Genomic DNA, 26,558 nt, shown 5'->3' on the forward strand with positions numbered 1-26,558 from the left:
TTGGCATGAATAATTTTTCACTTCACTGTGTGAAATTATAATTAAAGACAGGAACCCAAAAGCTTTAGTTTTACAACGTACACAATAATAAAGAATTTGGGAAATATGAATAGAAATAAAGAGAGAGAGAGAGTAGCAAAGAGCTTGCCTAAGAATAAAAAGTACCAACAAACGTAAACCGTAATGCTATATATAATTAAATGCATTTGAAATCAATTTGTTTTCTCTACATGCATAAAAGACACGATTTTCAAAAACTTCCACTGTTGGTCCAACTACGCTCCCATTAAAGTCAATGGGTAAGCTCCCATGGACTTTAAAGGGAACTGAGTTAAGCCAATACTGTGCTTTTGAAAAAATCTTGCCCGCGCTCTTCATAAACATCCTATGTATGTAATACAGTGCATGAAAATAATCATATACCTTAACAGGAATGAAGAAGGGTTCAAAATACAGAGGGAAGATGAAACCATAGATGCATTTAAAGACAATGAAGATTTCCTTCTACTTCTATGCCTTGAAAATACCTTAATCAAATAATCTGAGACAGAATTTTAAAGTTCAGTCAGTTAAAATGGAACATTTACCTTGTAAGATTCAGACTCCATTGATAAAAGCAGGAAAGAAAACAGCTCAGTGCCAAGTCTCCCAGGTCTTGCTTACTTCCTATAAAGAAAAAGAGGGAGATCACATTAGAAATCTCACTTGCAATCAGTTTTTTAAAGTGGTGATGCTTTTAGTGAAAGATAGCTGGGTTAGAAAATGTACCTTCACAACATATTAGGCCCCTATGCAAAGAAGAAACAAAAAAAAATGAAGCAGTTTGCCAGACATGTGAACATTCCTGCTGAGGTAAATGATCTAAGAGGCTAGTGCACAAACGAAGAAGTGTGGGGTGGGGTTGTGGGGAGCAGCTACAGCACTAGAAAAAACAGCAACACTAACCAGTAAGCAAGAATAATTTTCAATTTCTGATTGGAAAAATAGAAACACTTAAGCAACCTTAACTACAGCTGTTGTGAGTTCTCCAGCTGTAATGATACACTGCATTTGTATAGCACTTTTCATCCATCTGTCTCAAAGTGTTTTTTCAAAGACAGAAAAGCATTGTTTATCCCCCATTATACAGATGGAGTAAATGAGGCAGGGAGACTTTAAGGGCCTGACCCCGGCACCCATGCCAAAGTAAAATGGGGGCCTTCCCATTTACATCAAAGGGAGAATGACAGAGGTGATTTGCTCAAGGTTGAAGACTGAGTAAATGGCAGAAGGGAAAAGAGATGCTCATGGAGTCTAAAAGTAACTTTGTACTGGAGTGTTTTTGGTTTTTTTTATTTCCAGAATGACTTTAGTGAGAATGAAGCAGTTATAGATTGTGCAATAACTCAGGTCCCTTCTAAATTGACATCTGGTTATTATTAATGTCCATCTGCCTGTAAGACTTATTTCTGTCTTGTCACACACAAAAAATATGAAATTAAGTCTCACGCAGTCTTTTTAACTCTACAGTTTTGACCAATATGTGCCCTTTGTGGCTTTCATAGATATTCAGGAAATGAGTCTGTAGAACACAAGTCTTTTACACTGCTCAGCACTCAGAACAAGCTGTTCCAAGACCCTGAAGAGGTATCTGACATATGACACATTGTCTTTCTGTAAGGCAGGCAATATATATAGAGAGAGGAAATCAGAAGTACCCATTATAATATTCTTACACACACACAAAGTTATGAATAAGTTTACAAAAAATGATAATTAAATTAAAATCAACATTAGGAGGTAGCAGTTATAACAATTGTTTTAAAGCCTGGAAATTTGAAGTTGTTAGGAGTTCCATAATCAGTTATTATTCTGATTCCATATTCTCATTCACCTAATTCATGGTGTAGTATGCAAGTTACAAACCTATGGGGTACCTCAATCAATATACATTTTGTCTTTGGAGCATGGATGCCATAGACTATACTCTTTTACTAATTATGGAATGAAGTTGTTTGGGTGATTGTATATGGAGAGATAAATATTTTTGTTGAAATAAGAGGTGGCTCTTCTGTGATGGTGATGGAGATCTCTAAAGAGCTCCGAGTCCTAATATCTTCACTAAATTTACAGTTTGGTTAAGGGTTTCAGGTCCGTGTTAGAAAAGTGGATGAGGACATTTTGTTAATGATTTTATCATTTAATTCAAGCAGGGATTAGGAGGTATAATGTATCATATGGCCTATTATTTTGAGAGGACAACACTGACAGTTCCACACTCATCTTGCTTGTCATGACTTCAATTCCCACTTCCCCCAGCAAGAGGCAACTATTACACTGAAAAATGTAGAACAGAAATGTAATGAGAGCAGTCCTCCTTGTGCAGTTTCCAATACATCCCATTCTTGATTGTACAAGTGTCCTGAGAACAGATTTGAATGGTATTTTGGCATTTCTGCCTGTGCAGAAGAAGTGCAGAAGAGGCTGAAAATGAAAAAAAAATCTGGTCTATATTGCCTAAAAAACATGGTATTCTGGTTTATATTGCCTAAGAATTCTGGAGATTTTAGTTCAATTTCAGAAGGATTCAGGAAGCAGGGTGCCAGAACAGTTGACGCCTGCCAATCCAACTGCCTCTTGTAGCAGACAAGGAAGTCAGCATGGTCTTCTATAAAGACAAGGTACCAAATATTGGACAGAAATGGGAATCCAGCTTCTTCCTAGAGGGTATTACCCTAAGGAAGGGATTTATCAGGGAGATACCTCAGGTAAACCTCAATCTCAGGGCAATTTGGATAAACTTTGCATGAACATCTAGACTTTCTGATGCTTATCTGAACCTTTTGAAATGCACCCATCACTACTAATTATCTTTTCATTAATGCTGAACCTGACATCCAGTGTTATTTTGCTGCAGGGGTATTAATCCAAAGTAAACATTGCTTGACAATACCAGTTACTGCTTAAATTATTTAACAACCTACTATACTCTTGAAATATTCCTTTTTATAATCTCTAAGCATTAGCTACACAAATAGGATTAGTTATGACAAAAAAGGGAAAAAAATCCTCATTCAGGAAGGTCTCCCATGTCAGTGACACATGCACTGAGCCAACCAGAGCCAAGAAGTTATCCAAAAAAGAAAAAAAGAAGACAACGACAACTTGAGAAGAAATTAGTCTGCTTGATCCTAAGTCTAACAATACTCTTGTATTTTCTGTACCTGAGCATAATCTTTGTGCCTCAGGCTCTTTCTGGTCCTGAAATCTGTGCGTCTGTGTTATCTGTAATTGCACATTCTTAAAGAAGAAGTGCTGTTGCTTTAGGTAACATTATTTCAGTTTATGCTAATCTCATGCAGAAGGATACAGGTGTGCCCGTCATTCAAAAGCTTTGAATAACTAATTTCCCCAATTTAAAAATAAGCTAATTCAAAATAATGAAAACTAATAAGCTAATTAATTTCAACATAACCTGAAAGCAAGCAAGATATAAAAATGTAATTGTGTAATGTAAGCATGAGTAAATCCAATAGATAATTAATTTATTAATTGTTATCACACATGTCATATAGGCAGAGACATGCAACCAAAAACAATTAGCAAATGCACACAACCAGAACCCTACAAATATGCAGAACTGCTGTGCCCAAATCCTATGCTATATGTCATGCCTGGAGACAAACTAACGAATCCAATGGCAAGTTAAAAAAAAAAATCAAACAAAAAAACCCCACATGACTTTAATAAGACACATCTCTTTTCATTAGCCTTTGAACTATAATCTCCATAAAGATTGCAAGTTACATTACCGTAAATAAAAATTAAAAACATCTTTACCATACACACCTGAGTCACTGCTTCACAAGGCAAGGAGGAGAATATGGTCCTGGTATACATGTGAATAGAAATGTTCTTATAATTTTGGTTACACCTATATACCATTATAATGGATGCATTATAAATACCAAGATAGCTAGAGAAGACAGGATTTGTTCGGTTCAAGAGCATCAACTATACATTTTGGAGGTTTTCCTATTTTGGAGGGTAAGTGCTCAACTAGGAACTAATGGGCTGTTGCTTCTTTCAGACCACCTGACTGCACACATCAGGACTCCTTACATCCTTCCAGTCCTACTAACAAGCTTCCTGGCTGCCCACCATTCTATCCCCCTCTTTTTTAGGGACTCCTTGCAACTCCCCCGCCCCTCCTCCTTCCCACTAAGAGTTATGGGAGTCCTCATTTGTCCCATCTCCCATTCCAAAGTCCCCCATGCCAGTGGTTTTGTGTACACCTTCATTCCCATTTACCCCCATTCCTTCCAATGCCAGAAGCTCTGTGTGGCTCCCTTCACCCCATACCAGCTTGTCTCAATTCCCCATCACCAAGGATTCAGTGTGCCCCTCCACTCTCCAGGGTCCCCCATTTTCCACACCATGCCAGAGGCTCCTTGGCTCCTTCCGCAACACCTTCACAAAGTACCTTTCTTTTCCCCAGACTGGAAGGGAGAGGTCAGACGTGGATGGCGGGTGTTCTCTTTTCCTCACCTGGAGCAGACTTTGAGAAGCAGGATGTTAGGAAGGAGGAAGGAAAGGAGACTTTTCTCTCTTCTCCGCCTGTGCTGGCTGGCTATCTACCCCATTGCTTCCACTAGAGAAAGCAATTATTTATCTTTTGTCATTCAGGGTGTAAACATGTTAAACTCTATTGGGAAGACGAACAGGAGTATTGTTATGCTGCAAGATGTCTGTCATAGTTTCAGGGAAACTGCATCTGTATTCCCCCTCCATGATCCACCAAAGGCATCCACTTTCGGTTACCGGCTCCCAGCCATCACCTACCCTAGGCAGAAACCTGCATCTTACTCTCCTTTGAATGGGGATTTTAAGGCTGCACAGCTCCCTGATTTACACTGGGATATCCCCAGCAAGCCCAACTGCCTAAACAGTCCAGTGCCTGAGCTTCGCTTTCTCTCCAAAGACTATGACCAATATATTGCCCTTAGTTATAAGTTACTACATAGTTCCTTCTAAGCAAGCACATTTATTCTTCAGGTAAAAGTATTATAGAGAAAACATATTAAAACAATAAAAAAAAACCTACCCACACATTAAAAAGCTTACCAGCAATCACTTCAAATTCCAACTTAGGACTCTGGTAGATTTTAGTCTTTCAAAACCCACAATTGGGCTTTCCCTGTGGTTACAAGTTCATATGTCCTAGATCCAAAAACAGAACAAAGACTGAGCAGGTCAGACATTTCTTTATACAGCTCAGACTTTTGATCCTGGTCTTCTGTCATAGGTAATCAACAGATAACCACCGTCTTCTCAGAGGGTAGCTTCAAAAGGCTGGGGGGTTTGCATAAATAGAATGTAGGGAATTTGTATTAACCTCTCCCTAGAAAATCCATTTAATTATTGTCCCCAAAGTCCATACTTGTCTAGCACATTTTCAGCATAGTCTTTTAAGCTCCCGGATTTCAAATCCGTCACATCTCTCCCTGTAGAGAGATTACATACAATCCCAGCTCACAATAATACACAAACTTAAAACAGTAAGATCCTTCAAAGAATTTGCCCTATCTCTCACAGTGTTAACAGGTGCCATCAACAGATGTCAGTGGCTCCACGTGTCCCTAATTTTCTCTCTTTTGATCTTCCAGTTGTCACACAAAATCAATAAGGTTCTGGCCATGGATGCCTAGAATATTCCCTAAAATTGTGGAACTGATCAGATGTAGCATTCATATACACAGAAATGCTATCAAGATGAGAATAAGGCCTTATAAATTTGGCCAATAAGCAATTTTAAGTAGTGGATTTTTCTCTCCTGGCACTTATTACCAGGTGTAATTTTTTCTTTCTAAAATGACCTATTTACTGTATAGCAGCTTTGAAAGGCAAGTAGAACACATGCTATTTTTTCATAAAGTAAGGCAATTTGGTTTTATCATAGTTTATAAGCATAGTACTCCAATTTCCAGGGACGTTGACACATAGCAGCAACATTTGCATTGATATTCCAATTCTGAAGGAGCCCTTACGTGTTAATGGCATTATTGTCCATCTCGTAAACATTTACTGACAATTTAACAACACATACAGGAGTCATGAGGATGCCAATACAATTACACTGACATTGTATCTGCTCTGTGATAATATTCAAGAGTATTGTACTCGGCTGCTTACTGTGTTTCATACTTCTCACCTCTCCCTCATTACAGTCCCAAATGTACCTGTCTTACACAAACCTGCTGAGATATCCCTTCTATTACTGTAAATTATTTAAACAAGAAATATTGACCCAGGAAGCTTATATTATAACATTTAAGCAAAATAACTGATTTTGCATCATTTTAAGCTCTTTGCAATATTACGTTTCTTGTCTCTCACATGTGGAATTTTTGTCCCCCATTGAGCCTTGGGAGGTTGAAATCAACACTCACCTATGCTACTCCCCTGAAACAGTGGCAATTAGATATTTAATAATTTTCAGTACCAGCAGCATTGCTTAATTACATCACCACAATCCACTTTACATCCACAGGAGTTAGCAGTAAGAAATTACAACACTCAGAGCTTCTTTGAGAAGAACATAAGAGAGGCCATACAGGGTCAGACTGATGGTCCATCTAGCCCAGTATCCTGTCGTCTGACAGCGGCCAGTGCCAGATGCTTCAGAGGGAATGAAAAGAACAGGGCAATTATTGAGTGAATCCAGCTCATTGTCCAGTTCCAGCTTCTGGCAGTCAGACCTTTAAGGACATCCAGCACATGGGATTGAATCCCTGACATTCTTGGCTAATCGCCATTAGGGGACCTGTCCTCCAGGAACTAGTTATACTTTTGGCCTTCACAACAGTCCATGACAATCAGTGCCACAGGTTGACTGTGAGTTCTGTGAAGAAGTACTTCCTTATTTTTGTTTCAAACCTGCAGCCAGTTAATTTCATTGTGTGACCCCTAGTTCTTGAGTTATGAGAAGGGATGAATAAGTCTTCTCTAGTCCCTGTCTCCAGGCCATTCATGATTTTATAGAGCTCTATCATCGTCATCTCTTCGTCATCTCTTTTCTAAGATGAACATTCCTAATTTTTTTAATCTCTCCTCACATGAAAGCTGTTCCATACCTCTCATCCTTTTTTGTTTCCCTCCTCTGTACCTTTTCCAATTCTAATAGATCTTTTTTTGAGAAGTGGCAACCAGAACTGCACACAGTGTTCAAGGTGTGGGCATACCATAGATTTATTTAGTGGCATTATGATATTTTTGTCTTATTATCTATCCCTTTCTTAATGGTTCCTAACATTCTGTTAACTTTTCTGACTGCTGCAGCTGTTTTCAGAGAATTATGCACAATGATTCCAAGATCTCCTTCTCGAGCGGTAGCTGATATTTTCACCCAATGAATTTTGTACTTATAGTTGGAATTATTTTTTCCAATGTGTATTACTTTGCATTTATCAAAATTGAATTTCATTTGCTGTTTTGTTGCACAGTCACCCATCTTAGGAAGATCCCTTTATAACTTCTTGGAGTCAGCTTTGGACTTAGCTATCTTGAATAATTTAGGATTATGTGCAAACTTTGCAACCTCACAGTTTACCCCTTTTCCCAGATCATTTATGAATATGTTGAACAGCACAGGTTCCAGTACAGATCCTTGGGGAACCCCGTTATTTATCTCTCTCCATTGTGAAAACTGACCTATTAAACTGTTACTGATCCATTGGAGGATCTTCCCTCTTAGCCCATGACTGCTTAGTTTGCTTAAGAGCCTTTGGTGAGAGACCTTTCAAAGGCTTTCTGAAAGACCAAATACACTATATTGACTGGATCACCCTTGTTCACATGTTTGCTGACACTCTCACATAATTCTAGTAGATTGGGGAGATACGATTTCCTTTTACAAAAGTTGTGCTCGTCTATTCTGAACCAATCAAATTTGAGTTTCTTTGGACATTTTCTCCCTGTCATTCTGCATTCAAATCATGAAGTTCACTTTACAGATTCCCCCCTCCTCTTTAACCAGATAAAGTGATCCAGATTCTAAAGTAAAAGAAAGATGTGTCTAAGAAGAAAGGTAACTCACCATTTTATGCTTATATTTGCATGCATGCACACAAAATTTAATTGTTTACACAATAGAAGTCTACTAGTAATGCAACTTTTAACTTCTATTAATATGAATCTAGAATTATCACTGTAGCAAAATGATTTTAATAGATGTTTTTCTCGTTCCAAAGCAAACGGTTATTTAGTTTTGCACTTGTTACAAGTGATGGAAGGCATATAATGCAGAGCTAATTAGTTTAACTAGCTGTGTTTATAGCACCAGTGATCTTTGTCTCCAGATTGGGAAATTGAGTTCCTACCACAGAGACTTGATAGGAATATAGTCTTGAGGTGAGTATCAATACATTTATTTTTTCATGCCTTTTGGCAATGTCACTTTCAGGTTAAGAACTCTAGCCAGAAATATTTTTTCGTGCATACTTTGGAGTTGGAGCAGCTAGTGAAGCAAATCAAAACACTCCTTAAACTCCAGATGCTTCATTTAATAAATTCACCCCAAAGCACATAGACTGCCATCTGAGCATATGTGATAGAAAGATAAGATCAACTTAAACTAATCTGTGTTTGATATTGTCTAGTATGCAGTGGAGAACCATTCTAAGCAGGTTTTTGTTTTGTTTTTGTTTTTAAGGAACAATGGTCTATGACATCCATACACTGTTGTATGCAATTTGGCTTTGTGATGGAGTACAAATAGCCTGTCAATAAATGAATTGCACTGACATTATTTTAAGAGCAGACTTGCTGTGAGTTGGCAATATTTTCTACTTGAACAGTAAATTAGACTTTTGGGGTGGTTTGATTGAATTCCAGTATGCTTGCGTTTGACTGATAAATACTTCATTAATGTCAACAAACTTTGATCCAGCACTGCTGAGATCATTTGAACTGGTGATTTACTTCTTCCAATTAGTACTCCCAATGGTAGATGTCCAGGGAAAACACTGAGGCTATTTAGAGCATATTATTCTAGAAAATGAACAAAAACCGCCCAAAGACATTGAACTCATTTTCTTGGGTGACTTTCACAATACTGTTTTCTTATCTTCATTAATGGATTAAAAGTCCACATTATAATTTATACAAAGCAGACGATAACCATTTCTTCCCTTATGATTGATACATGTTAATGCCACCAATATCAATACTGGAAATTCTGGACACAGAGGGTGGAATCCTGGGCCCACTGAAACCAATGGCAAAACTGCCATTGGTTTCAGTGGGGCCAGGATTTCACCCCTTATCTTAATCTTTTTTGTCATGTGTGCTTTATTACATATAAGTTCAATACACAGAACATAGGACATTCAATTCAAATTATATAATTCAGAGTAAGATTCTCAGTCTGATGAAATATCATAAACAGATTACAGTTAGGGCTGTCAAGCAATTAAAAAAATTAATCACAATTAATCATGCAATTAAAAAAAACTGATATATAATTGGACGATTAATTGCACTGTTAAACAATCATGGAATACCATTTATTTAAATATTTTAGATGTTTTCTACATTTTCAAATATATTGATTTCAATTACACACAATAAAAAGTGTACAGTGCTCACTTTATATTTATTTTTGACTACAAGTATTTGTACTGTAAAAAAAACAAAAGAAATAGTATTTTTCAATTCACCTAAGACAAATACTGTAGTGCAATCTCTTTATAAGTTGAACTTATAAATGTAGAATTATGTACAACAAAACTGCATTCAAAAATAAAACAATGTAAAATTTTAGAGCCTGCAAGTCTACTCAGTTCTACTTCTTATTCAGCCAATCACTAAGACAAACAAGTTTGCTTACATTTGCAGGAGATAATGCTTCCCACTTCTTGTTTACAGTGTCACCTGAAAGTCAAAAGAGGCATTCTCATGGCACTGTTGTAGCTGGTGTCGCAATATATTTACGGGCCAGATGTGCTAAATATTCATATGTCCCTTCATGCTTCAACCACCATTCCAGATGACATGTGTCCATGCTGATGACAGGTTCTGCTTGATAACAATCTAAAGCAGTGCAGACTGACACATGTTCATTTTCATCATTTGAGTCAGCTGCCACCAGCAGAAGGTTGATTTTCTTTTTTGGAGGTTCGGGTTCTGTAGTTTCTGCATCGGAGTGTTGCTCTTTTAAGATTTCTGAAAGTATGCTCCATACACTGTCCCTCTCAGATTTTGGAAGGCACTTCAGATTCTTAAACCTTGGGTTGGTTAGAAATCTCACATTGATTCCCTCTTTGCGATTTGTGAAATCTACAGCAAAAGTGTTCTTAAAATGAACATGTGCTGGGTCATCATCCCAGACTGCTATGACATGAAGTATATAGCAAAATGAGGGTAAAACAGAGCAGGGGACATAGAATTCTCCCCCAAGTTGTTCAGTCACAGATTTAATTAACACGTTATTTTTTTAACAAGCGTCATCAGCATGGAAGCATGTCTTCTGAAATGATGGCCGAAGCATGAAAAGCCAAACAATTGTTTAGCATATCTGGTGCATAAAATGCCAGCTACAAAAATGCTATGCAAATGCCTGTTCTCACTTTCTGGTGACATTGTAAAAAAGAAGAGGGCAGCATTATACCCTGTAAATGTAAACAAACCTGTTTTTCTTAGCAATTGGCTGAACAAGAAGTAGGACTGAGTGGACTTGTAGGCTCTGAAGTTTTACATTGTTTTGTTTTTGAGTGCAGTTATGTAACAAAAAAATCTACATTTGTAAGTTGTACTTTCATGACAAAGAGATTGCAAGACAGTACTTGTATGAGGTGAACTGAAAAATACTATTTCTTTATCATTTTTACAGTGCAAATATTTGTAATAAAAATAATATACATTTTGATATCAATTACAACACACAATACAATATATATGAAAATGTAGAAAAACATCTAAAATAGTTAATACATTTCAATTGGTGTTCTATTGTTTAACAGCGCAATTAAAACTGTGATTAATTGTGATTAATGTTTTTATTGTGATTAATTTTTTGAGTTAATTGTGTGGAGTTAACTGCAATTAATCAGCAGCCCTAATTACAGTCCATTCTCCTCTTGACTTACGTTATTAATATGAGATAGCATTGAACATCCCTCTTGTTATTCAGTAATGCTTGGTGTTATAGTGTATGGGCAAACTTGTTCTGCCTACTTTTGAACCCATTTGAATATTATGGGGAGTATTTTGGATATTCTTTCTTATATCAAGTAGCACCTCACTCCACTAATCGTTCCACTGAATGGGACTACTTGTGGAGTAAGATGCTACTTGGGGAAGTTAGACTATCAGAAACTGGTCCATGGGTCGCAAAATTCAGCTCAATCTCAGCTAGTATTGGATTCTTTACCTACTCAGGAGATTGTGAAAGCAAGAAGGGGACAGACAGCATATACATTGCATGTAGGCTGACCACTTGTGCCAGCCTAGCTTGTGGGGAGTGGTTCTATCATTAAGAAACAGAACAAGTTTCCTTTAAAGAACCACTTAGAACTGCATCAGCGGTGGGGAAGAAATTAGTTTAACATAACGGAAAAAAAAGTTTGTCAACTAGAAACCCACATTTATACACCTGCCCGTTACGGTTGCCCATTTGGGTGACAACTGTACATGCTGAATGTTTCACTTGGGCTCAGTTTTTGGTAAAATTTCAGGTAAAATCAGCCATCTTCAAAAATGAGTGAGGGAAAATAGGGTAATGTGCCAAAGTGAACAAATCCTGGTGGCCTTTACTTTGCAAAACTCTAGTGCCCCAGGTACTGGAGCAGGAGTTTGAAATTTGGCAGGGTGGTGGTCTTTCTGTAAGAGGTGTTTCTTTTATCATCACCCAGGAACATCTGCCCAAATTTGGCCAATTTATAAGCCTCTGAAAAAAATGCTATTTGCACATGCTCAGTAGAGACTTACTAGACCTTGTCAGCTACAATCCCGGATTCTGTCCACACAGAGCATGCTCCAGCTCTGGGGTTGCAGGGAACAGAGCTATACTTAACCTGCAACTGTGGCTGTGAACTGTGCTGGGTCTGGGCACTGGAACTAAGAGCAGGGACACTGTATCCCCTGTGCTATCAATGCTTCCCGTCCTGGCACCCAGGTAGTCAGAAGGAATCTGCCTCATATAAATGTAGAGACCCCCAGAACCAGACTGGGCAGAGGGAGATGAGGTAGGGACAAAGTGCCTGGGGATGGGCAAAGAGGATACTACTTCTGGGAACCAGAATGAGGGGAAGACAGGGACTGGCTGGGCAAGGAGCTGGGAAAGAGTTTGTGGGAGGAAGACTAAGATCAGATGAGGAGTTAGAGGGGACTGGGAATGGCTGAATGTCAGAAGACTGTGTGGGTAAACTGGGATAGGGAGTCTGGAGGGGTGAGACTAGGACTGGCAAGGATATTTGGACTAGGATGAGAAGCCTGAGTGGAGACTGGGACTCGGTAGGTGATGAGAACGGGACTGGGAAAAGGAGCCAAGGGTGGAGGAGACATAGGACTGGGACAGGGACAGATTGTAGGAGACAGGTTAGAAGGGGTGAAGCTTGGAGACAGTGGGCAGTTGAGTCAGTCCCTGTGGAGCGCACTCACCTCCAGAGCCTAGAATGGAACCCAAGATTCCCGAGTCAGGAAATACCCGTGAAACCAAGTGACAAAGTGTCTCATCCCCCTTTGGTACTGGTTCATATAGAGAACAACACTACAACCTACTATAGGTATCATTTACTCCATTAGCTGAAGTGGCAGAGGTCTTTCTGAGGATGTCAATGGTTCCATTTTGTCAATATATGCTGTTCCATTGTTTCCTGAAAGTTTCTTGGAGATATATTGGTTTTGTTTAAGTTTTCTTGGATTCAGGTTTCTCCTGATGAGCAAGCACCAAAAAGATTCATATGTTATATAGCCTGGTGGTTTGGGCACTGCCTGGGACGTGGGAGACCCAGCTTCAAGTCCCAGTTCTGTCTGACTCAGAAAGCCCTAACTAACTACCAGGCTATAGACAGTGAGTGTCTCTCCCCGACACAGGAGCTCAGGTTTTGATCTGAAAACTCTCATTTTGACACAATTCCATTCCTGTGAAAACTTTTCAAAGATTTGTTTTCATTTCATTGTGGAATAAAAAGAAAATTTTGAAACCTTGCAAGTTGCTGCAAAACAGAATGGGTCCCCAGCGGCTCTAGTTCCAACACTGTTGGGGACTCAGGGGCATATGAATAGGACGCCACATGATGATTTTTCTGGTTTTTTCGTTTGCTTTTTTAAGAATGTTTGGAATTGCTAAAAGAAAAAAACCTACCTCTCCCCAAAGGCGCAATTACATTAGAAGAACATTATTAAGGTGCAAAGTGCCAAGCACTCAACATTTAGGAGATGCCCGAATTAAGGTTGCCTGTACAACTTTAATTTTGATTCTCTGTGCTTATGTATTATGATACTATGTGATCACGTAATTAAAGACTAACTTTTTCACAGGAAACTAAAAATCAAATGAGAAAATATGTAAGGAAACAAGTAGATTATTATCCAGGAATCAAGTACAAAAACATTGTAACATACACAGTGCTTTACAAACATACAGCAAGATATCCTCATGCCCCAACAAGCTTCAATCAAAGGACACTGTGCAACTCACTAAGGTCAAAAGACAGACTCATTAAAATAGATCCCTAGCTGTTGTACATTGCCATAAAATTAAATGGAGCCATGACATGGTACACCCGTTGAGTGTCTGCCCCATTGATTTCAAATGCTGTTGGATCGGGTCCTAAACCAGACACTCATGACAGAGAACAACAGTAAAGGAAAGGGAGGGAGTATATTGGGAATTATTGGTGAGGAGGTGAAGAGAGGAAGGATTTGAGAGAGAGAACTTATCAGAAAAGAAGTAGAAGACTATTCCAGTCATAAAGGGAAGCTTGATGCTGACATTGGGAGAAAGAAGGGTGGTCAGAAACTCAAGAAGTTGGTAGAAACATCAGTAGTGAGACAGGGAGCAAGAACAAGTGAGAGAAGAGATTTATAGAGGAACAAGATTTACAGGACCATGTAGGAGAGACTTAAGAGTTTATATGTGCTATAGAGACAGTGAAGGGATTCAAGGTGCAGGGGTGAAATGATGGGAAAAATAGGGGAGAAGGGATAACATTAATATTGGTACCTCTGACAGAATGAAGGGGAAATAGGAGACAGATGCCAGTAAGATAAAGGCTATCAAGTTGCAGTGGGCAAATTTTATTAAAAACAAAAAACCAAACAAACAAAAACCAACCCCTCCTCCGGAAAATCAATTTGCACTGCTGAATAACTAACTTTTTTCAAACGAGGCCTCTTATTTAGGTGCCCAAATCATATAGGTTTAGGAGACTAGCTTCAAACACCCTATTTTTTAATATCTTGGCCAAAAATATTTTACCTGACATTCTGTACCAGAAACATACACAATTCAAACCTCTACCATAGGACCAATTTTTTCTGATGGTGTAAATTGGCATGGCAACACTGAAGCTAACCAATCTCCATCAAATTACACCATGAGAGAATTTTCTGAGGAACTTTTAGGGAACACAGTGCATAATCTATCACATAGCTGCAATGCAGGTAATTTTGGCAACAGAAAAAATGACTATCTAAGTCAAGACATTACTTGGTATTTGATCATAGATTAAACAAATGGATATAACTGCAAAGGGGAGAGAATAAAAGGAAGGTAAAAAAGCACATCTAATGAACATAACAAAATTACTATGATTATTTTAATGAACCTATCATAGTCAGACTTGTATATCACTAAACATGATGAAATGTATTCCATAGCACATTTAGAGTCAGGAATATTTGCATCTAAGTATAAACATCCATAATAACTCTAAATATAAAGAGCTCTATCACATAAGAATTTACCAGATGTTGACAAAATATAAAATAATCAAATCAATCCTTCATTAGCTCTTGTGACTTGAAAGCGAACTTTGGATTTTTTTTTAAAGTCATGCGTTTCTTCACATACCAAATTTAGGGTCCTGATTCAGTAAAGTACTTGAACATGTGCATAACTTTAGGTATGTGAATAGTTCCCTTAACATCCACAAGACTACACATATGCTCAAAGTTCAGAATGTATTTAAAGCACTTTGTTGACTTGGGGCTATAGTGCAGGACACTACAGTTTATGGTATCCAAAATAGACTCAAGTGTAGGTCTCGATCCTGGAACCTTCACTTAAATAAGCAATCCCTAATCACATGAACAGTCCCATTAATTTTCATGGGGCAACTCCCATGAATACTGTTATTCATTTTAGGCAGTGATACTCAGACGTCAGTGGCTCAGGAGCCAACTTAGCAATCAATATTACCCAAAAGAGCCACATTAGTGTTAAATCATCATTCAGTTTATTATAGTTTTATGTATTCATATATAGTTTTCATATATATTCTTACAGCAAAATGACTAAGTATTATCATTTTATCAACTACAATTGGTTAGTAACATAGTTAAAGCATCCTGATTGGTTAATAATTAAATTGCAGTGTTTTCATATCACGTTCTGCAAAGAGCCGCAGTAGACACATTAAAGAGCCACTTGCGGCTCTCGAGCCTCAATCTCAGTATCACTGATTTAAGGTGTTTGTTTCCGCTGCTCTTTGTCCAACCAGATCTTTGTAATATGAGAAGTTTCCTTTACTGAATGTTAATTTGAGAGTTCAGAGACAGGACTAAGTGGACACAGTGGACTGATTTTGATTCAACTGCATTTTTCCTGCAATCATGCCCAGTAGGGAATAGACTGACTACTCTAAAGTCACAGACATCCTCCCTAGTTCTAGGATAAAGAAAGCATATTCTGGGGTAGGAGGTTGAATTAACAACAGGCCTGTGGCAGCAGTGAGCCAGACGTGTTTGATGCAGATCAGGTTGGTGAGTCACTAATAATGATTGCCAATGGTGACAGGTTTATTGACCAGGGATCTTATGTTAATCAGCAGGAAACTGAGGCCCTCCTGGTCATCTAGGCTGGGTCTGGCTAAGGTAGCTGTTGCTAGTTGAATCTGATTGAATGTTGCTGCCTAGTGAGCCACACTATCTACATTTTACAACTATAAGGAGTGACCAGGCAAGCAGTTTAACTAGAAAAAAAGCATGGCTGATGGGAAAACAGCTGGAGAAAGACAGAGCAGTTCTGAACAAACATTCTGGTAGCTAGAAGGAACTGAGGGATAGGTCAAGGCTATGACTCCTTGTTAGAGCCGCGTGAAATTTACATCCCATTTTCACCCCAAATCAGAATGAAAAAAAAATTCTGTAGAACAGAAAAGCATTTTGATTTGGAAATGCTGAAATATTTCAATATATTCAACTAAGTTGAAAGACTGACATTCCCCAAATGGTAATGTTTCATTTTGGGTTGTTGAAATAACCCAGACCACTTCTGAGTCACTTCAACATTAAATTGCATGTCCATAGTGTGTTGCATTGCCTCATGGGAGCTGTAATTCAGGAGTTTGATAACCCCATTCTTCCTTATAAGCCAGGCTTCCTGGCCCAACTATATCTCCTGTAATGCACCCAGAGTCATGTTACATTCAGGATAGCCATCGCAGCTGGGTCAGCGGCACGTCCCTGTATTACATTTGGGGAATGTAGTCTTTCATGGAGCCTGTCTCCAAAGAAAGAATGGGGGCTGGAGCTACAATTCCCATAAGGCAATATGTATACAATAGGGTAATACCATTTAATACTGAAATGACTCAAAATGAAGTGTTTTGAGTAATTTCAACACACTGAAATACTCCAGTGTCACTATGCCTCAATGGCTCACAGCTGAGAATGCAAAATTCAAGATAGACCACTGAGAAATAAAGCAGACCCACCCCAAACTAGTGGTTATTTTATCATTAAGTTATACCAAGCCAGTAACAAAAGTCAACTTCTGTCTCACCACACTGGTTAACAAGAAGCCAAAATGCAGTCTCCCTAGGCATTTCAGCCCTTGGCTCAGCACCCGGCACTGGACTTTATGATGAGTGGTTACTGAAAATCAATTTAATCAAATATAGGATCCTTCTAATCCCAAAGTATCAGCCACTTAGCCAGGTCAATATATAAATCATATCTTACCCAATAATCACTAATGGCAATCCTTTAGTAACTAAAAGCTAAAGGTTTAATAATGAGAGAAAAGAAGAGAGCTATAAATGGTTAAAAGATCACATACATACAGCTGATTTTTCAGTGTTCATAGATCAGGGTCATTGCACTGATGGAATAAACTGCTAGCTTGCAGAACCCTGACTCAAATTACCCAAACATATCAGGGGTCATCAGTCCTTGTCCAAAGCTTCCTTTTTAGAAATCCAGTCCAGAAAAATGAAGCAGGAAATGAAGACAAAATGAAGATATCTCAGGGGTCCTTTTATATCCTCTTCTATGTGTATGGAATTTTACTGTCCCAGACAAAGCTCACAGCCAAGGTGCATGGGAAATTACTGGTCCAACATGGAGTCCTGGGGCAGCCATTGCCTATATTCTTTCTGAGGCATCCACAGGAAAGGCCTACTGGGTGAGATGAATTTCTTCAATGGCCCATTGCGCCCTGAGTGTCCTTAATGTGCTATCAACACATGGACATCTGGCCCTAATATAAATTTTACCGGGGGTGGGAGGGTGTTACCCAAGAATACAACATGTGTATAAGATTCAAGTACATAGCCAATATTCGTAACTTCAGATACAAAGATGATATGCATATAAACAGGATAATCGTACTCAGCAAATCATAACTTTTCCATTTACACCATACAAGACATACTTTGTATAAAATTTGTTGCAATTGTATAACTGTGACAATAGCAATGATATAAATGGTCATATTCAATCATACAGCATCACATCGGGTTTGGGTCAAACCAACCCAATGAAATATTTCATTTAAATTTTCCCTTCAAGAAAAAAAATACATCAGTGCAATCAAAGTTTCCCCATGTTTTCATTTTTTGCAGAAACTGCATTTTCTAGTGGAAAATCTTTGATGGAAAATTCCTGACCAGCTCTAGTCCTTATATAGCTGTCCCCCCCCCGTGCAAACATTCAGTACTACAAGGCAGCGTGCAAGTGGACCCACGGGCTGAAGCTTTCAAGAGGATCCTGGCAGAAATACTGAGTGTGCAGGCTATAGCCCAAGAGCATGGATGTGTGCAGGCAGTATTTGAAAAAGAATCTGTTCAAGCTTGAGAATGTTTATTTGAAAAAGATGTCAGGTCACCATGACATGCCCCTTCAAACTCCAAGAGGTAGAAGAGAATGCCACGTGAATGGACTCCTCTTCTCTCACACACTGCATATAAATACAGCAACATTGCATATGCCCCAGTAAAGCTCATTTTATTTCCAAACAGTGGCCAGTTACATTTTAATAGTAACAGCTCTGTATGGATCATGTGGACTTTGAGCACCTCGTCTATAATGATGTTCATATAAGTAAACACCTACCTGAATTTTTTTGCAGAATTAGGGCCTTTCAAACTTTTCCACGTGCATCAACAGTCTACAAAATATGAGCTGCGAAACTGTATGCATTTTTTTTCCTTTTACCATCATTTTGTATCTTCAAAGTGCCATGTCTTCTACAAATTTAATTTAGCGAGAGGGAGAGAAAATCCTCAGCCAAATAAATAAAAAGGACATGTTTATAAACATACAGAGAAAAATTCTGATCCATTTTTCTTTCTCCCATTTCAGGCACAAAGTGCCAATATTTTACAGTAGACTGTTTTATAAATGTTGACAGTTCTGTTTTTGTTAGCGTCATTATCATTTAAGAGATACAACAAAAACAACGGTATCTCTAGAAGGGAGAACTTATAAAGACCCACATCTATTGGGAGCTGAGAGCTAATAAGGTCCTTTGAGACCAGAAGTCAGTAACTGTGAACTTAAAGCTCGGTGGTCAAATGAGCAAATGCTGAAATATTTGCTTTCAATGTACTTTCATTTTACAGTGCAGAACCCTCTTACTCCTCACCAAGAGAGTTTAATGTAGAATTGTTAACTTAAAAAGGAAGCTTCAAACTGGAAGGGAACGGTGAAGAAAAAGATGTCAAGAATGAGTACAGCACAACTGCAATTACCCACTGCTATCAGGCTCAAACAGCTGAAGGATTCCTTAGTTTTGCTTCATATCTGTTTCTGCAGTAGAGAAAATAGTACAGGTGTAAATTCTAATTGGATTCTGTCTTTTATACAAGCAGAGTGGAACATTTTTTCCTCATTATATTGGGCAGTACAATAGTTAAGTTCCAACCACAAAGAACTTTTTGCCTTCACCCATTTGCAAAGATGTGTGGTCAGAGGTGAGTGTGAGCTTTGATCAGATTATAAATCTGATCTTTTTTTAAAGGATGTGATTTTAAGACAAGAGTTTAAGAGAATATATTTAATTACTATAATATCAAAAGGCAATATCAAAATAAAATGTTTATGGAGTTGAAGAAAGAGTCCATTCTTGTCCACTGAGTAAATCCCTAATTACGGACAGAAAAGTTGTATTCATCATTTGGAGTCATTATATAATTACATGATAGTCCATAATTGCAGACCTCCAGAATATGCATTCAGTTCTTCATAATAGTCTATAACTACTCCTTTGGGGCCATTGTGTAACCAAAAATTAAGAGCTGTTTATTTCCTAAGTGATATTATTGCTTGATTATCCACGTCAGCCTCATTGTGGCCTAAAGGTTGACTGAGGTCATTTTGAGACTATGGGAAAACTTGCACTAATAGTCTGAACCTCAATAAATTTCCTTCCTTTGGTGGACTGAAGTCAGTGGGGCCAAAGTCAGCGCTTTGTAACAAGTGCCAGAAGAAGCTGTTATAAGGTTTCACACTGATATAATGGATTGTGCTCCTACTTAGGCTAGCTCTGAATTTGGCCATTTGCACTACACCCACAAGAGGAAGGAAGTTACTGAGGTAGGTGGGCTATACAATGCCTCGTTCCATGACATTCAGAGTGTGTAAAATTAGGTACTTTTGCAGTTAGATATGGGGGTGTCATAAGGACCAGGTGGAGGAGAAAAAAGTGGGCAATGTCTGAAAGAAAAGGTTTTGGTAGGTGTTGTCAGAGGTGGGTTGGAGATGCAGCAATTCATTTTAGCTGCATGCTAACATGAATTGCATTGTCTGCATTAGCTGCATTGTCTCATGACCGGTGTAACACAGCTGCAATGGGTTGGTGCAAACATCAAACATCTATCCACATTCCCAGCAAATGCTGCAAGCTACCAAATTATCTTGCTTTAGTCACCCATAAAAAGTCAATGGGATTTAACCAGGTGCTTAAAATGTTGTGGGTAAATCAGGATAAGAGCTGTGCAATTTTTTTTATTAATAGGTTATTTGTTGAAAAATACAATGCATATGTGTGTTTATTACCTTTACCCCACTGATTAGGTTACTTGCCTTGGATATGGGGGAGACAGATTTGAATCAGAACTCTGGAACAGGGAGTTGAACTCAGATCTCGCCACGCAGGTAAGCATTCTAGCCATCAAGCTACAGACTATTTTGTGGGATGGGTTACTCTCAGTCTCTTCTTTTGAAGTGTTCCTCTTTGTATAAACATTTGAATATTCATAGGAGCAAGGACTTCTACGTGGGTCTCCCCTCTACCAGGTGAGTACCCTAAGCACCAGGCTATACGCTAGTCTGCTATCTATAAATACATAAATATTCATTGGGTCAAAGAGAGAAAGAGAGAGAGTGGAAACGATCTATAGTCTGGTGATTAAGGTACTCACCTGGCCGACAAAAAATGTCGATACAAATTCCTCCTCTGAATCAGGCATAGAGAAGAATTGAATAGACATTTCCTACCTCCCAGGTGAGTACCTTAATTACCAGAGTATAGATCATCCTCACTCACTCTCTCTTTGTATAAATACTTAAATATTTCCTGGGCCAAAATGGAAGAACTTCAACAGGAGAGACTGAGTGTAACCCATGTCAGAAGAGCTTGTAGCCTGATGGTTAGGATGATCACCTGGAAGGGAGAACTAAGTTCACGTTCCTGCTCTAGAGCATATGTCTTCTGATTTTCTGGTTTTGTTGTCTGAATGGAAAAAAATAATTATTTGCTCAGCTCTTCTCAGAGGATTACAGAATTGAACCCTTTGCACAGACAGTGAATGTGCATAGAGATCACATGGAAAAAGAACACCAAATTGAAATATTTGTAGCTTATATTGTGTCACAAACATTTCAAATAGAAGAACGTAGCTCAGCAGGGTTTTTTAAGTTTTTTTTGTTTTGTAGTATAGTTAAACCCTATTTTAGTACTTTTTTATTAACCAATATTTATGTTGGTTTACAAGCTGAAACTGAAAGTGCTGGAGATTTTTTATAGTGCATATTTACTTGGGAAGCTACAGACTAATGCATATTTAGGGACTGTGCTATGTCAGTATGATTTACTTAATAGTTTCCATTTGCTTACCCTTCACAAGGTTACACACAGTGCAAAAAAGTATGCAATTCCGACTAAACATTATAGGTACTCCTCTTCATTACACCACCACAGCCAAGAAAGACAACATAAACCTACTCTAAAGAAGGTATTAAGCCACCTGTTTAATGGCTGTGTAAACGAAAATAAACAGGTGTATGTGGTGGAAGTTCTGCATAGTATTTCATCAGAGAAGCTAATATTAAAACTATGTTATAGTCTGTAGAAAGTTATCTTTTACACTTTTTTTTATACAAATGCAGAGTTTTAATTTTGCCAAACTAATGCTTTACTTTACTAGGGTTAAAGGTATGCTTTTACTCTAAGAACATGTGAATCGCCACACTAGGTAACACCAATGCTCCAGCTAACCCAATATCCTGTCTTCTGACAGTGGCCAGTGCCAGACGCTTCAGAGGGAATGAAAAGAACAGGACAACTATTGACTGGCTCCATCCCCTATTGTCCAGTCCCAGCTTCTGGCAGTCAGATGTTTAGGGACACCGGGAGCATGGGATTGCATCCCTGACCATCTTGGCTAATAACCATTGAGGGATTGATCCTCCATGAACTTATCAAATTCTTTTTTGAACCGAGTTATACTTTTTGCCTTCACAACATCCCCGGCAATGAATTTGACAGGTTGACTCTGGATTGGGTGAAGAAGTACTTCCTTATTTTTGTCTTAAACCTGATGCCTCTTAATTTCATTGGGTGACCCCTGGCTCTTATATTATGTGAAGGAGTAAAATAACATTTCCCTAGTCACTTTCTTCACACCATTCATGATTTAATAGACTTCTATCAAATCCTTCATTAGCCATCTTTTTTTTTAAATCTGAACACCGTTAGTTCAAGTCTAGTCTTTTTAATTTCTCCTCATATGGAAGCTGCTTCATACCTCCAATCATTTTTATTTCCCTTCTCTGTACCTTTTCCAATTCTAATGGATCTGTAAAACTAGCTAAAACGAACCAATTCCTAACAACAGGAGGGTATACATACAGATGAATGACGGAAGCACTTATGATAACTGGTTGTCAGAGTGATCTTAGACCATCACTGGCAATAAGAAGAAACTGAGGTGGTTCTATATCAGCATGCAGTGGGACATGAGGTGACAGAGCGCTCATGCCGTCCAGATGGGTACCACTTAGGGGAAAAGTTCTCTAATAACTGCGTGGGGCAAGCATGCACCTACAGTGGAAAAGACATGTGCAAGCACTTGAAGAAGAACTGTTCTTTTAAGAGGCTCTGGAAAGAGCTAGTTGCAACCGGTGGTTATGTTTTGCAGAAGCCCATTAATACAAGGCTGATCATTTAGAATTCAGAAACTGAATGGAGCAGCCTCTGTCAGATTAAGCAATTCCTGAGCACACCCCACAAATGTAAAGATCCACTCAGAGTCTAGCTGCAGGACCAGGGTAAACCAGTGAACTGTTTAGGCTACATGTACACTAACACTTTTGTCGGTATAACTTATGTTGCTCTGGGGTGTGAAAAAACAGCCCCTGAGTGATATAATTTACACCGAGATAGCTACTGCCACGCTTTGGGGGGTAGTTTATGTTGACGGGAGAGCTCTCTCCTGTCGGCATAGAGCAGCTGCACGGGAGATCTTACAGCGGCACACCTGTATTGGTACAGCCTTGGTACTTCTTACACGATGCTGAGCACTGTCCCCCCTCCTTGACTTCAGCAGGATCAGAAACGCAGATTTGTGACAACAGTATCCTTCTACAGTTGGTAAAAGACACAGTAATCCCATTTGTGTTCTAAAGCTGATAGGAGCACACATATTCGTTGCAATGCCATGGGATACTACTGTAAGAATGACCACATTTCTCAGCCCAGGTTATAAATGTAGTTTCAGAAGCTACAGTGTGACTAGAAAGCCTACCAATATATTTATCAGCATATACACAACTCCCATTTCAAGGCAGGAGAAAACATAGTAACCATTTGAATCTGTTCATTTAGTATGTACAAAGGTTAAAATATAATAGATGGGTCTGCTGATTTCTGTGAACTTTTAATTTTACTGCTCTGTTATTTTCCATAATTAATTTGCAGCTGAATGGGGTCTCTAACAGGACATGCAAATCAGAACCTTCATGTGGTGAAGAAGTCCAGTGATGACTGAAGGCCACAATATGCCAGAATAAAGCAGCTTGCTGAAAACATTTTCATGTGAAGTAAAAATAGATTTAAAAAAAATCTTGCCCAAATTCCCCGTGTGTGTAGAACAGGGCTCAAAGTCTCATAAGAAAAGGGCCTCACGTGGACATTTCTGTGGCTTCAAATCAAGCTGTTAACACCACCAAAACAGCCTCTTGCAATATATTATGGAATGTGTGTATTGGGTCCTGCTAGAAAGACTCCTATTTAGTTCAATGGGGTTTGGCTTGGGCCCATATGTATATTGTGGCAAAGTAACTGCAGGTATGAACTAATACAACTCTCATTTAAGCATAATGTTGACTTCACAGTCCCTGGATAAGCTGCCCCCACTAAGATTTTTTTTGAGTCCCCCGCAGCCCTTTCAGGTGGCACACTCATGGCTCTACTTCTCTTTGGGGTGGGATCCTGCCTTCCAACCATTCTCTGACCAGGCCACTGGGTTAACCGCACTGGTTGCCAATCATGTTATTTAGCAGTCCCAAAGGATTTGGCACCTGCACAAGTTTCCGTCCAGGAGCCCAAGGGCAGTGGTAGTATGCAGTGACAGAGAAGCAGCTTCTCCAAAATGGTTTATTTAGAGAAGTGGACTTAAATTAACAAAGAGATGCACATGCATGCTGTTTCATCCATGCAGAGCATTCCCTCAATCCACAAGGTAGGTCTGACTTAGACATGATGTCCCCCACCCCATTCTCCCTGGGGACCAAGTTATAGCCTGCTTGCTGCAGTTTCTGACCCTCAGTCAGCCTCAGAGTATGCTAACCACTCCCCCAACCTCTGTGGGACAGACCTTTTAACCAGATCAGTGCATTTTGATCTCCAGATTCTCAGCATTAGCAAACAGCCCCAGGGCCAGACCTGGACCTGCGGAGTCCCTCTTCATAACCATGAACCTGACTATTGTTTGAGGGAATGCTCCTAATGTAGGACATGGTTTTATCTTTCCCAGCTGCTTTCTTTTAACCATCCCTTTTGGTCTAACTTTAAGCATTCTGGCAGGGTAACATCACACAGATACACTAAGTGTGATATAGTATTAAAAAACACGACAAATATTTCCCAGTTCTCTCCATTTTATGCTTGGTGTTTTGTTGCAAGAGTTTTAGGATATCACACATCCCCTCTCTAGGGGCAGATTCTGTTCCGCTCCCCCACCCCCGGCAACCCCATAAATAGCTTTGTGATCCAGAGTTACTAGGAATATCGTCCCATTTGCATTCCAAGAACATCTGTGATATCTTGGTGGCACTTTTAGTTTATCTCACTCTCAGATTAAATCCAGAATTGCACAAGTACTTTCTTCAGGAGTCCCATTGCTGGATAGAAATAATATACTCTCCAGATTGTCGAACTGGTGAATTTTAATGCCACTAAACTCCTGGCATCACCTGGCCTATTTTAGAACAATATTCATTTTAGCAGTTTGCTGTGGAAAGATTTTATGTTCAGTTTTTTTCTTCTTCTATTTTTTCCCCAACTTTTATAAATTTGCTTCTAATAAGCCCTGCTTGAAACTTTATAAAGAACATCATTGTTTCAGTGAATCATAGTTCACCTTATGAAACTTTTTCTGTGTACAAATTTAATTTCAGCAGTGCTTTTTTGTTGATGTTGGGGGTGGACAAGGGGAGAAGTTATTTTACTTCTTTCAGGTTTTGTAGTTTTGTGTTGACATTACACAATTTCTGAAGTCATTTTCCCCATAGAATCTACCAACATATTGCTGTGGAAATCTTTAAATTATTCCAGTGTCCATAAGGGGGGGTCACATGAGTTTTCTGCTTTGTCTTATATGAGGTTAATTCACAATGGCTCTTTGCCAGTGTTGTGAAAAGCGATTCTTACTTGTACTTGTTAGCTAAAAGAGACCAGTTCTCATCTGTTATATCAGCTTTAAACTTGTGTAACTCAGTTGACTTCAATAGAGTTACACTGGTGTAAAAGTGGTGTCACAGAGTGAAGGATCAAGCCCTAGATATTTAATTTATTTTTCTGGACTTTTCATGTGAATAGGTGGCCATGTGTTAACATCTACTTCTTGCCCTCCTATTCACAGTAGTAGCTGAGTATTACATAAACAGCCATCTATCCTCACAAGGATTTTGAGAGCTAGATAAGTATAGTTATTCTCCTTTTACAGATGCATAATTGAGGCATGGAGAAATTAAGGACATATTTTCACAAAAGCTGAACATTAGTGTCACAATTGGAGCTACAGGCTACTGAGCTGTTTTGAAAATCTAGCCCCATCTGACTAGTCCAAAGTCAAACAGGGAGTCTGTGAAAAAGCCTGGAACTGAAACAAGATCTGTGTCTCAGGCCAGTTCTTAAACTACAAAATCATCTGTATTACTGGATTTTTATTTTAGCTATAAATCATTCCCAGCCACCATGGTGCTTAGGGTGCCATAAAACAAAACAAAAATAAATAACTAAAGTAAACATTATTTCTCCCTCTGAGTTTTAACTTGAAATATTTTAGTATCTGAAATTGTGTCCATTTAAGTCAGTAACAAAGTTCACGTTGACATCAGTAGTGCAGGATCAGGGCCTTTAAGATTATTTGATTATAGAGTAGTTTTAAAATATATCTTTCTATGCTTTCTTTCATCTTTTTTTTGTGAGTTGGAAGGTAATCTCTTTGGAATGCAGAGACTGTCTTATTATGCATTTTGTGAAGTGTTGTGTGCATTCACCATGGTCTATAAATACTGATAATAAAAAAGGGTTTATTTTTACTAATGAAAGTGGTTGCAGACAGAACCAGAGTTCAAATGAGAATATAGTGCCCTTGTAAATTCTACTAGGAACACAGTGCAGAGCTGTGGTG

General features: G+C 38.7%; 1 protein-coding gene across 2 annotated transcripts in view; it reads right to left on the minus strand.

Moving 5' to 3' along the window:
- The window catches only part of LINGO2 (leucine rich repeat and Ig domain containing 2), a 766,946-nt gene that overhangs the window by 472,874 nt on the left and 267,514 nt on the right, over nucleotides 1–26,558 (minus strand). For both annotated transcript variants that reach the window (XM_073345577.2, XM_073345578.2), the window contains exon 2: nucleotides 588–666. The gene's annotated coding sequence lies outside the window, so the exon portion shown is untranslated. The remainder of the gene's footprint in view (nucleotides 1–587; nucleotides 667–26,558) is intronic.

This window comes from Lepidochelys kempii, chromosome 5, assembly GCF_965140285.1.
Source record: "Lepidochelys kempii isolate rLepKem1 chromosome 5, rLepKem1.hap1, whole genome shotgun sequence".
Classification (NCBI taxonomy): Eukaryota; Metazoa; Chordata; order Testudines; family Cheloniidae; genus Lepidochelys; species Lepidochelys kempii.